Raw genomic sequence first — 13,610 nt, forward strand, 5'->3', positions numbered from 1 at the left:
AGTGGGCTTGCCAGAGGTAAGAGTTCAGACTATACCAATGCCAGTCTGCGGCGGGGGGAAACATCTTGTGTTACGATGCATTGTTAAAGAAAGCAGGTGTCACTTTTGTAAAAAGAGACAAGATCTTGCAGAGCTTTGTGAAATAAATAGAGGCTCTGGGTTCCAAAGTTCAGGGTTCGATGAAGAAAACAGAACACTATCTTTCTTCCAGAGGAGAGTGGAGGAGTCAACATATCTGCCGGTGCACATCGTGTAGCACTTTTCTCCCCCAGCAGCACCCCTGAAGCTGCTTTTGGAAGCCTACAGCTCCACCTGCCAGGACCCAAATGGCTGTCCTACTTTGTGGCAAAGGCCCAACATGAAGGACGCAAAAATAATTCACCACAGATGCCTTCTATTGGTGCCTGTGCTTGAGATGTGAATGTGTAACCGTTTACACGGTTAAACGATGTGCCTGGGCTCTTTGGTTAACATGCACTGTTACCAACAGTCCCCCTCTCCCCACCCCATGATGCTGCCTCTGTGTGAGACGCAGCAATGCTGAGGGGCAGGTGGGTCTGGTGCTTGCGGGGGGCCATCTTAAAAGCCAGCTCCCCATGCGCCTGCCCCCAGGGAGCCGCCTGCCCCCCACATGTGAATGTTTACATTAATAAACACATTTTACATCCCTCGCAATGACTCCAACCTGTTTCATGACTTTACATTTTACATAAAAATGATTTTCCCTAGGAGGAGTGAGGGAATGGCAAATATGTGTGGAATGAAGGTAGTTTTGAGATCAGAGGTGACTGGTTTGGGGCAATCCAAGGGCCACCAGCCACTTGACACCCCCCCCCCCCCCACAGCATAGGGAAGTGTGGGACAACCCTCCTACTCCCCAGGCCTTGCCTATCGCTACCCCTGCTTTGCCCCCTCCTCACCATTGCTCCACCCTCTCCCTGTCCCTTCCCCGCCATTGCTCCACTCCTGCCTTTTCGCCCAACTGAGGCAGCCCAGGGAACCAGTCCCTCGGTTTTTTCCTGCAAATATTTGTGTGCTCCCCACACTCGTGCACCCACTGGCGGTGGCAGGGTTGGGGTGAGGGGAGCACAGCAAGGCAGCCCCAGCTGCTTAGCTCCCTCAACCACATTACTCCTTTTTTTCTGCCAGGGAGTGCTAGGGAGTGGCACAGCTGAGAGAGCTAAGTAGCTGGAGCCATCTTGCTACACTGGGGCTAAATCCCTCCTGCAAACATAGGCTTCCTCCTCCAACCCAGTTCCCACTCTGGCTGCTGGCTGGCCTCTTGTCCCTCCCACCCATGGCATGTGGGTGCATGTGACCCCTCATGTCTCCCTCCTCATCACCCCAGTTTAGGGGCATCACCTCTGTTAATCCCAAAGTGAGGTACATTAGAGAAGTAGGTTGTGCAATAATGTGCTGTTGTGAGTCAGCAAAGGGAGCAGAATCTGGCCCTCAATTAGCTGCTCTTTTGCAATGGTAAGCATTAGCCCATAATCTCTTTCACTGGAGAAGCCACAGAAAGACTTCCATGGGTATTTGGTTACTTCAGAAAAATACCACACCTCCACCACGCCCACAAAAAAAGTGCTAACTCCTGCCTTGGCTTCAGTCCTTCCATTTTTTCCTGAAAATATTTGTTTGCCTGTCGGCAAGACTTTTCTCTCATTGTCTGACATCACTCCAGAAGTGGTGGTGTCCTCTCACAGCATGTCAAAACACCTGAAAATAGTTTTTCTCAGTCAAGACATGGATTTGCTTACCTGGTGTATGAGTGTTATTTTTAGATCAGTGTTTAAGTTAACATCGCTACCATGAATGGACTGAATGGTCACCCATCTCCATTAGGCACTATTGATGTTCAGCCTGTGTTGACAAAATTACCATATATCCTCGATCATAAGCCCATTTGTTCATTAGCAGACCCACCTCCCCTGCGAGTTAAAAAAAATGGTAAAAATCACAACGACCTGTTCATAAGCCAACTCTCTATCCGTGGCTTGCAAACTTCCAGTTTCAGCTCCTCAGCATAAACAGCTGGCACATTGGAACGTTTTGTTCACCTGGAACATCTGCAGGCACGGAGCCTCTCAGCTCCCATTGGCTGCTGTTCGCCGTTCCCAGCCAATGGGAGCCGCAGGAAGCAGCACGGGCCAATGGACGCATTGGCCACCATTTCCCACCACTTTTGTTGATCTGCTGTGGTGGCCACCAGCAGTCACTGAGAGCAGAGGGGCCCAGCGCCCGCTGTTTGCCCTGCTGGGCTGGGAACTGAAGTCTGCCAACCCCTACCCCAAGTTAAAAAAAATTGATAAAATGCATTGACATAAAGCAACCCCCACTTTTTACTGCGTCGTTTTTTACCATAAAAATTAGGCTTATGATCGAGTATATATGGGTAATATTACACTGCAGATCATTACTGTTTCTGGGTTACCTTAGGTAGCATGTACTTTTATTTTTGGGGCCATGTGAGTACATGATACTTCAGCAGAAGGAAAGGGAGCACAAGACAAGGAAAGAGGTGGTGTGGTATCCAAGATGATTGCAAACATACAGAGCATGTGGGAAAATATAGGCTTATTACATCCCCAGTTCCATAATGGTGATTGTGTCAGTGCTGTGACTGGGTGTCTGTGCTTGGCTGTTGACTTCATTGTGCTTGGGTCATAAATGAAAGCCATCTTTTGCTAATGAGCATGGTGCCCACCCTCATCATGCCTTAGAAATATTAATAAAAATAATTTATGTCATGTGACTGCTTTTTAACTAGCTGCTTTCAAGACTTTAGATCAGGATTATAAAAGACGTGCATTTATAAATTATTAGCCTTGAGCACATAAGCACCATATACTATGGGGAGCACTTTTGTAGCACTTTAAATTAATTTATTGTTATTCATTCCAGCTGTCTGTGATGTAAACCTTTGGCTATAAATTTGTACTATCATCCAACACACCATTAAACTAAAGTGGTGCCCGTGCTAGGGCATATAATAAAACACATGAATACAATTTCTGTGGGGACAGTTTTTTAGCTCTCCCCTCAGTTAACGACGCAAGAAAAGTGAGAGAGCCTAGTCACCCAATGACTATGCATTCGTTAAAAACCGGCGGGGGCGATTCACATTTGTCCTTTTATTGAATTCTGACTTGATGTTTTTCCTTTGCCAGACTGTTTCAATTCAAACCCATCTGAAGCGAAGGACTTTGGCCGAATCTGTCATGAAGTCACAGTCTAATAGTGCCAGAGGCTTTTCTCTGACCTGAACCTTTCAGGAATGGAAATAGCTCCTGACCATTGAATCACAGAACAACAAGAGCAGAACAGCTTGATTGCTCTTATCTCTTCCCTAGGAGAACACTCCTCCTGCTCCAGACTCCCACCCGGCTGACAGCCTTCAGTCTGCTGACTGATATCCAGCCTGTCTAAATCCAGCAAACCACATAGCTGTATCCAGCACTGGCCCGTGGGACTCGGTTCCTTAAATCTCACAGGAAATTGCAATCACACAATAGCGTGTCAGGTATATTTAGAAGCTGGTGATGCACGCTCCCTTCCTCCTGCTCACATGCACACAGGCATGTACGCGCGTGTTCCAGTACGAGGTGGTTTACTGATCCAGGAATCCTGCACATGAGTGAGTCAGTGACATTTCTGGTCTGTGTTTGTGAAATGTGACTTCTAGAGCTGTGTGCTGAACACTGAGATAAGAGTTGCAGTTGCTCAGAACTTCTTTAATCCTGATATTAAATATAGAGGGTCAAATATACTTACACCCATCAAGTAAGGGGTGTAAACTAATTGATGCTCATCATGCCAGAGTCTCAGCTGGTGTAAAATGGAACCGTCTCTTTGATTTGCACCAGTGCAGAATCTGTTCCTTGCTTCTGAAATCTAGATCTCACCTGCCTGTCAGCAGGACATTTTTAGAATGGTGTTTAGGGTCCTAGCACTTTCTGATTATAACTCCTTTCGTGACTCTAAAGATAGATGCGAGGCACAAAGTTCAGCTCCATCTCTGACTCTCACCTTGCCACAAAGATCTTCCTTGGATCTCTTTGTTAGGGATTATCTCTAAATAAATCCAAACAAAGAATATCTGAACTACTTGTGAAATGGCGGCTGTCCGGAATTAGACCAATAGTTGAAATTCACATGAAAATTCATACGTTGGCTACAGGGCAAAGGGAAAATATTATAGATCCCAGAAGATTTTGAATTTGGTTTTGGTTCCAGCATCCAGAAGTTGGGCTGGTTATCTGAACTACCGTAAAATCGTCAATATAATGCGCACCTATATATAATGTGTACCCTGACTTTAGAATCTTAGCATATTGAAAAAAACTGAACTTCTATGTAGAATGTGCACCCCATTGTACAGGAGAACATTGTACAGGAGAGCGGGAGGGCAGGACATGCCGCTCCTACCTGCCGGCTTGCCTGGAAAATGCGCACGCAGCGTACAGCTAGCCGCACACTGCGCCGAACTTGCACCTGCCGCGGGGGCCCCCGAGGACCTCCAAGTGCAGCCTGAAGGAGCACCAGGCAGGCAGCAAGCCAGGGCTCTGCAGCCTGGTTGCGCCGCTGGCTCCTCGCCTTGTCCGGGAGCCTGGCAGGGCGGCGGCCCCCACGCTATACTGCAGTGGGAAAGTTTCTGTGAAGAGGGGAGGAGGATTTTAAAACTTAAAAAAAATGGCTCCTATGTATAATGTGCACCCCAGCTTTGAGCCTAAAAAACCAGGGGGGGGGAATGTACGCGTTATACTCGCGATTTTTCGGTAATCAAAATTTTGAATCCTACCCAGCCATGACTCCAGTGAAGTGACCTATAACCACAACGGCTGAATTTGGCTTTCCAGAATGGGTCCAGAAATCTCAAGCATACAGGAGCTGTTGCAAAATTTTCAGCACTTTGTGGCTGCTTGCCTTCACAAAGAACCATTTTTCACTCTGTGTTGGCATGTCGACTGCCAGATCCTGCAAGTGAAGAGCTACACAGGAATGAAAGGTAACGGACGCCGGAGAGAGAAACCAGGACTGAGACAATTCTGTGTCTACATGGATGCTACAAGCTAGGGGTATGATTCCCCTGCTCTTTTACAGACGCTAGTTATCATCAGGCTGGCGTGAATAAAAATAGCAGGGTAGCATGGGTCACAGCAGCAGAGATACGTGTATCCACAGGGTTCAGGCGTGTTTGTACTTGTTCGAGGCTAAGCTAGCGTTACCCATGCTTCCGCAGCAACACTACTATGTGTGCGTGTGATAGCTCTCATTAAGCTAGCACAAGTAAGCGTGCACAAACAGGAGAACTACACCACTAGCTCACAGCATAGGGATAGCCCAGTTAGTTTGTGTGGACATGTTACTCCTATCTCTGCACAAAGCGTGAACAGCTGCTTCTTGTGCTGCCCTTTCATCAGCTGCAGTGAGAAGAAAGAGGGTCGCCGTCCTGACACAATCTGCTGCTCTGATTCACGTCTATGTGACAGGGTGCAGGGGCATGACCAACATACAAGGGGTTAATCCCAGTTTAGCTGCTTCCTGGCCTGCACAGGTGCATAGGAGATGGACTGGGAATTGGTTGCTTTAAAAAGCCCATTTTGGGCCAGGTAGGTGTGTTTGTCTGCAGCTGCTAATCTAGGTTCAGTCTCAAGGTAGGGAGTTTTTAAGTTTATAACTTAAACTGCTTTCTTGTTTAGCTAGTATTCATAGTGTGGAGGGAGGGGAGGAGATTTTGCTGGCTGTAGCTTTGGTAAGAGATTTTTCTTGTTTCTTCTGAGTCATTCCATCCTCCTACATCCTGCTATGGATTGAATTAGGCCACTCACTCTCTACCTTCAGGGTTTCAGTTTGTGCGCAAAAGGCTGTGGATACGATAGCTTAGCCAGTGGGCAGCAAAACCACCCAGCTTTTAGTGAGTGTCCTACTATGGTCCCACTCTCTCTGGTAAAATGGGGGAGGCAGAGGAGTTGACTTCTTGAATTTGGTAGAAAGGAAGAAAACTCAGTAACTTGCCAATATATAAATAAATGTGATTATATTAACAGCCCTTTTTAAAATCCCGTGTTACAAAATTAACTCATCACCGGGTGTAGTTGTGGTATTCTAAAACTTAAAATACTGAAGGATAAGTATAAAAAAAAGTAAGTAGGACCCACTTAGAGGGGGAGAGAATTTTGTGAGACTGGTGATCACAGGGTTCAGTTCCTGCCTCTCTTGGATTTTCTATGCCCTCCTTAGCAAATTACTTCAACCTTCTCTGCCTTAGGCCTGTCTCTCTAAAATAGGGAGAAGCCTTTTACTATTTAGCTTGTAAAATGTTTGGGAGTAAGGACTCTCTTCGCCGTGTGTGCGTACAGCTTTGGCTAGGGCCCACAGATGCTATGAAATGAGAAATAGTGGTCCTCCTCAATCATAGGACTTAAGCACAAATGCACTGACATGCCATAATTTCTGTCTTTCCCTTTGTGTCAACGACCTTACCCTAAGCTGCTGTGGTAAGATCTGCCATGAAGCATAATCGCCTCAAGACTGGACGGTTACCTCGCAGTGCTGGGTGCTGTGAAAAAAAGCACATTGAATCAGGGCAAGATATGCAGCACAAAAATGAAAAGCTCTTACTTTCATTTGGGGGGTCTTTGGAATAGAAGCTCAATGCCGATACATTCAAGATGCTAATCTAGTGATAGACCCGGTGCTCCTGTTTGTCATTATAGCAACAATTAAAAATGGCTGCCCCCACTCACAGTGGAAGGAAGCAAATAGCAATCCTTGTATTGTATGTCAATAGGATGATGCAAACACCCCTAGGTTCATCATATGATGTGAAGTCAGACAGTACATGGAGTCCATTTTGAATTAATGGGACAGGGGGTTAATTTGTTTTGTTTAAACTTAGAAAATGTTTAGCTCTAAGAAATCTGCCCCATTCTGCAGCAGGAAGCGGAGTCTGCAATCAGGGAGTAATACCACTGCCACTGTTGTCTTACAGGGTTAAAAAGAGGTCATGAATAACTTCCTACACTCAGATCTACCCTTTGCTAACCAGCAGATTTTTAGGTGACTTACCCACAGATGTTTCATGTCAGGGGATAGTCTAGGGGTATTAACAATGTTTTTAATTCTTCCGCAAAGGATGCTCAGGTTCAGATTCTGAAAGATAAATATGCAGATAGATACAGATGCAGATAGATACTTAGGTCCTAAAAGTCCTAACTTCTTAAAAATCCTCCTATGGGACTATCTGCATATTTAGAAGGTTTAAAACAAACAAAAGGAAGTTTTTCTTCACACAGCGCACAGTCAGCCTGTGGAACTCCTTGCCAGAGGAGGTTATAAGACTAGGACTTTAACAGGGTTCAAGAAAGAACTCGATAAATTCATGGAGGTTATGTCCATCAAAGGCCATTAGCCAGGATGGGTAGGAATGGTGCCCCTAGCCTCTGTTTCTCAGGGCTGGAAATGGTTGACAGGAGAGGAATCACTTGATGATTCCCTGTTCCGTTCTGTTCACTCCCTCTGGGGCATCTGTCATTGGCCACTGTCAGCAGACAGGGCTAGATGGGTCTTTCATCTGACCCAGTATGGCCGCTCTTATGTAGTTGCCTGTATAATGTTGCCCCTTTTCATTCCTTGCAGCTAGTCAAACTCTGTGGCTCTCCCAGTTGGGAGCGGAAATAAGTGACAAGTATTTTGCTGATGGAGCTTGGTTCAAAGCACATACAAAGTCCTAGACCTGATGAAATCAAATGGAACGAAACACCACCTTTTTGCTCAGAGCACTAAGAGCGATCTTCTCAGCCTGCACCTCTGATGATCCTCCCTCCCAGAAATGTCGTCCCAGATTTTTTCAGGGTCAGCCACAAACTTTCATCTGTTCTTTCAGCCTCTTTCTCACTCGGTCTGTTCTGAATTTCTGTGTGTTCTGCATCTTTCCCCTCTGCACACACCCACAGTTGTGATGCCCTGTTAAATCCTCTCACACAGTGCTATTAGATGTGTTTTCGGCGTAGCTTCCCACAACCAACTTAAGTGGGGGACTCGCGGACACATCCATTAAAGGGGTTTTCACTGAACTCATAACAAGGATTCACTCAGCTTTAAAAATCGGTCTCTCCACGGTCCAGCCAAGATGACACTGTTGCTTCCCGTCAAATTGCTATCAGGGGAGTCCCTGTCACTTAGCACCCGAGGGGAAGCCCTGAGAGCTGTAACCTAGAAGTGAGATGTGGCATGTTCGTAATTTCTTGAACCATCCAGTCACTCACTCAGGTCAGGATAAATACTCCTTGCACCTACACTCTGTTCTTATATTTGGGGAATGTTGGAAGTCCCACAAGAGAAGGATGAGTACGTGAATGTAAGTCACCCTTTGGTAGCCTCTGAGAGAAGGCTTCATCATGTTTAGTTTTCAGCACTCAAGTGAGTTCCCTTCAATAGGTTGAATGAGCAGCAGTGATGCTGATCACGGCCTTCTTTCTGAAGAAACACAATTTGGCTTTCCCACAGGTAGACTAGGGACTTTGAGAAAAGAAGCTTTGGAGTATGAAGTGTGGAAAAAGCATTGACCATCCGGTATCCTTTGACTGAATATCCGAGGTCGTTGAAGATGACCTTCACCAGCCACACCGGTGTTTAGTTAATCTGTTAGGTAGGCTTGATGCTACTGACCAGGGGCAGCCCTAGACTAGCTGCCAGCAACTGGCGGGCGCCCTAGGCAAACCATGCAATCGGCACTCCCACCTCCAAACCCCTCAATGATATTGCACCGCCTTTTGGTGCCCCATTTAACTTGGCGCCCTAGGCAACCGCCTAGTTTGCCTTTATGGACAGGCCGCCCCTGCTACTGACTTGATGAAGAATGACATGTACAGGCAGTCCCCGAGTTATGCGGATCTGACTTATGTTGGATCCGCACTTACGAACGGGGCTTTTCTCGCCCCGGAGGATGCGGCCAGCGGGACCGCCCAGACGCGCCAAGGTCCCGCCGCCCTCGTCCTCCGGGGCGAGAAAAGCTGCTCCGCGTCTCCCTGGTCTGCTGTGGGGGGGGGGCGGGCCCAGCAGACCAGGGAGATGCGGAGCAAAGCTGCGGAGGACCCGGGCGGCGGAAGCGCCCAGATAAAAGTCCAGCTTCTCAAAAGGGGTCTTAATCTCTTTGAACTCACTGGGAGTTTACTGCTTAAATATGAAGATCTGGGCCAAAGTCAAAAATTAATACAGGCAGTCCCCGGGTTACGTACAAGATAGGGACTGTAGGTTTGTACTTAAGTCGAATTTGTACTTAAGTCGGAACTGGCATCCAGATTCAGTCGCTGCCGAAACTGACCAGCGGCTGACTACAGGAAGCCCGAGGCAGAGTTTCTCTGCCCCGGGCATCCTGGAATCAGCTGCTGATCAGTTTCAGCAGCAGCTGACTTGGGGACACCTGGGGTAGAGCACCTGGGGTGCTGCCGGGTTGGTCCCCGCAGCGCTGAGGTGCGGTGCTGCGGAGACCTACCTGGCAGTGCCCCAGCTGCTCTGTCCCAGGCGTACAGATTCAGCTGCTGTTGAAACTGATCAGCAGCTGATTCCAGGAAGCCCGGGGCAGAGAAACTCTGCCTCGGGCTTCCTGTAGTCAGCCGCTGGTCAGTTTCAGCAGCGGCTGAATCTGGATGCCAGTTCTGACTTAAGTACAAATTCGACTTAAGTACAAACCTACAGTCCCTATCTTGTACGTAACCCGGGGACTGCCTGTATTTATTTTTGACTTTGGCCCAGGTCTTCATATTTAAGCAGTAAACTCCCAGTGAGTTCAAAGAGATTGACCCCTTTTGAGGAGCTGGACTTTTATCTGTGGTCACCATCAGTGTTAATGAATCTGAGACATAAAACCACGGCTTATGGGTTTTTTTCTGCAAGAGGTTGGAAGTTGCATTTAGCCAGGACACCGGATTTCAGTTTGGGCAATTGCGTTCTGCCTACGTCCCACCCCCCAACTTCCTTGTTGAATATGTGCTCAATTTTCATCTTCCCGAAAGCCACTGGCTACTTCTGTATGGTTGCCATGTTTCATCTCAAAGGATGTTGCATTTGCGTTTAGTATTTATTTATACTGCAGATGTGCCCAGAGGCCTCAGCAGCAGCTGTGGGGACCCCCTGTGCGAGGCACTGTAGAAGGACAAAAGAAGGCATAGTCTTTGTTCCAAGGAGCTCAGACTCTCACTAGACAACACAAGTGGTAGGAGGGTGGAAAAGAGACACAGATGTTGCAACTTCAACTTCACTCAGCACATCAGTTTGAGTGGAACCTGTGTTTCCTGCATCACAGTCCTGCCCCATGCACCAGACAACACCGCTTCCCTGGTACAATGACTTCAGTGACCCCCATCCTTAATCAGCAGGGTCATTGTCAGCACGCACAGCACTTTGAGCTTCTGTGGGGTACCAGGTACCGTGTAAATTATTTTGCTGGGCCTTCCACATAAGCAACACACTGCAGCCCTTTTTCATATATTGAGAGGAAAGATTTTAACTTGTGCCTCTTGCTTTATATTACTGCACGCCAAATAACATGCGGAGAAATAATAGATGGGAGTAAACCCACTGGTTTTGGTTGTGATTAGCCTGGCAGCTCTGGTTTGCTTTAAGTGGAAGCTGGCAAACAATGGGTTTAAGAGAGGAAAGGAAAACAGCCCGTGCTGAGGTCAGTTGCCACTTCCTAGATCCAGCTGGTTTGGTTTATTTTTTTAATTCCATTTGGCTTAAATTAATGACGACAGTTTAAAGGGAGCCCTGTCACCTCTTTTGCTTCCTTTACATCTGAAACCAAGAACTTTCTGTCTGATTGCATTTTGTCCCAGGGCTCGCGGTTCGGATTCTAACAGCCCCACGGGTCATCCCCATTTCACGTTGTCATCTTTGTGCTCTGCAGTTGCCCTCTGCCCTTTTCTGCCCATTCCAGCTGAGTGTTTCTTACTGCCATGGTCTGAGCAGCGTGCCTCCTAAAGGATCATTAATGCTGCAGGAATGTGGGGTGGTGAGGAGCTGCTAGACCAGAGCATAGGTGGTGGATTCTGGGCAGGCTCACTGACCGGGGGGAATGGGAGAAGTTGCCCCAGGGTCTGGCAATTCTAAGGGGGCCCTGAGCTACCAGATGCTACTGCTGCTATTGTGTCAGTGGTGTCAGCCAGAACCCTGTGCCCTTGAAATTGCCATCAGATGCATGCTTCAGGCAGCACTACGGGCTAGAGGGCATGCCACGCTCCGGGAGGCAGGAAGGGCTGGCTGGCTCCAGCTCCACCCCCTCTGCCCAAGGCTCCGCCCCTTCCTGAAGCACAAATTCATACACACCCTCACACGCGTACACACGCCCCTTGCCCAGAGGCCCTTGGATGCTGTCAGTGCCCCTGATTCTGGGTCAGATCCTGAATTGGCATTACTCAGAATTGCTCCATTGCCATCAGGGGAGCAATGTCGAGGATCTGAGGCACCATCCTGAGCTCTGGCCAATGGCTGACACACCAAATAAAGACTAAATCCCACAGAGCCCCCTACTTAGCAGGATATTCTACCATGATGGTAAAAATGGCTCCCTGTTCCAAGTACTAATTCAGGCCCTGAAGCATATGGGAGCAGTAAGTCTGGAAACAACTGTCCCAGGTGTACAGAGTTGAAACACAGGGAGAAAGACAAATGTAAGTCGGTGTGTTTTAGGCAAAAGCAAGCTGTCTCGGTTCCACGAGATGCAGCCGTGTACGTCAACCTGATGGCCTTATGCATCTGGTGGAATCCCCATCCAGCTCCTACAAACTGTAGCCTTTCTGCAAAGAACAAATACCCTCCTGGAGTCCAGTATATTAACTTGAAGCTAATTTACTCTACGTGCAACCCCAGCCTACAATTTCTCTCCAGGCTTCTTTAGTCCCAGGTCACAGTAGCCTCACCTCAGGTGGGAACATCTGCCTTCATCTTCAGGATGAAATACAATAGCCACACTAGAGTTGCTAAATTGCAGCTCTTTGTAGAGTGCCAGCACTTGCTAACAGAGCAATAAAAGAATCATGTCTCGCTGCTCAGGACTCTTCGAAGTATTTGTGACAGGTATGACTACTTCCTACTGTATCTTTGAGGGATCTTAATGAATGAGGCTTAATTGACTTTGAATCCCATTGCACTAGAAATGCAAAGTTTAAGTATTTTTGTAAAATTGTGTGTAACTTCTCTAGATGGGAGACATGGCCAGAGGAAACCCAGGGACGTGCTACAAGGATCGAAGGATATTTAAACAAGGTGCCAGACAAGAACTTTCAGGACCAACAAAGGTAAATGGATTTCCTAGGATGTGCCTGGGGAGAAGAGCAATGTAAATTTAAAGTTACACTCAGAGGTGGTGCATCTGATGAAAGGGGTTCTTGCTCATGGAAACTTATGCCCAAATAAATCTGTTAGTCTGTATTCGCAAAAACAATGAGAAGTCCTATGGCACCTTAAAGACTAATATGGATGCCTCTCTGATACCCAGAGGAGAGAACTCTTGTCTAGCTGGTGACCTATTAATGATCTCTGCAGGCTGCATTAAAAGAAGGCTAACATATGCATAGGGGTTCTTGTTCTGAGCTAATGCTGCTAGGAACTTGTGAGTACATTAAAACTCCTGTTGGGCTATGAAAGTCTGAATCCTACCAGAGCACTTGCTGGTGTGTCTGTGGGGGCGGGGGTGTGATCTCTGGTAAACTTATTAGCATGTGTATAGGGTTTTTTATTCTCTGTAATGTTTTCACTTTAGGAATAAATATACTTGCTTAGCAAAGGCTGCATGATAACTTTTAACTGTGGGCAATTAACACTGTTTATAGCCTCTGAGGAGAAAGCAAAGGAGGCCTGCTTAGACCGTCTGACTTGCTGGAGAACTCACAGTGCAGTCAAGGAAGTGTGCAACCTGAAAAAACAGGAGGAGGAGACATGCAGGTCTCTGCCAAACAATGTGACAGCTGAGGAGCTGGGAGTGAGTATCCTTGGACCACAAAGCCATAATAGAGGTGTGGTACAGGTGGATTTGACCCACAATCAATCAATAGCATAACCTGGTCCCTTCCATTTCTATGGCTGCCATTCTATCATCAACCATCAGAAGGACATTGCAGGGCACTCATCAGGGCCTTGCGTACTGTATGTTCTTAATTCAGAGACAACAGGATCCCTACCTGTTGTCTTTTAGTGGCTATCCTGTCAGGCCCTGAAAGGCTGGTTGCCTCCAAAGTGAGCTGTGCAACTGGAATAAATGATCACAAAGCCCTTTCAAACTAAACCAGAAGCATCACAGATTAATAGCAACTCTGATCTGCCATGTGCAAACACCAGATATTTCCACTAAATTCTGCCAAGGCCAGCAGATTCACTACAAAGGGTTTTCACTCCTTCTGGGAGCAAGATGAAATGTATCACTAGGGAGCAGTACCCTTATTGGGACATTCTAGCATGAGGATCCAAAGGAAATTCTCTTCAATCTCAAGGTGTATCGACATAGCAGTGGGAACCATGCATTGGAGGGTGAGTAGACAGACACAGGTTAGCTCTGCGTGAGCTAGTATGCAAAACAGAGCAATGTGGCTGCAGTGACTTTGGCTAAC

General features: G+C 47.2%; 1 long non-coding RNA gene across 1 annotated transcript in view; it reads left to right on the forward strand.

The window, feature by feature from the left end:
- Window positions 1-12,982, forward strand: part of LOC112544319 (uncharacterized) — a 142,914-nt gene extending 129,932 nt beyond the window's left edge. Inside the window, exons 3-4 of the long non-coding RNA XR_012905555.1 lie at window positions 12,207-12,302; window positions 12,837-12,982. This is a non-coding gene — a long non-coding RNA (uncharacterized LOC112544319). The remainder of the gene's footprint in view (window positions 1-12,206; window positions 12,303-12,836) is intronic.
- The last annotated feature ends 628 nt before the right edge of the window (window positions 12,983-13,610 follow it).

The sequence above is a fragment of the Pelodiscus sinensis genome, chromosome 8 (genome assembly GCF_049634645.1).
Source record: "Pelodiscus sinensis isolate JC-2024 chromosome 8, ASM4963464v1, whole genome shotgun sequence".
Lineage (NCBI taxonomy): Eukaryota > Metazoa > Chordata > Testudines > Trionychidae > Pelodiscus > Pelodiscus sinensis.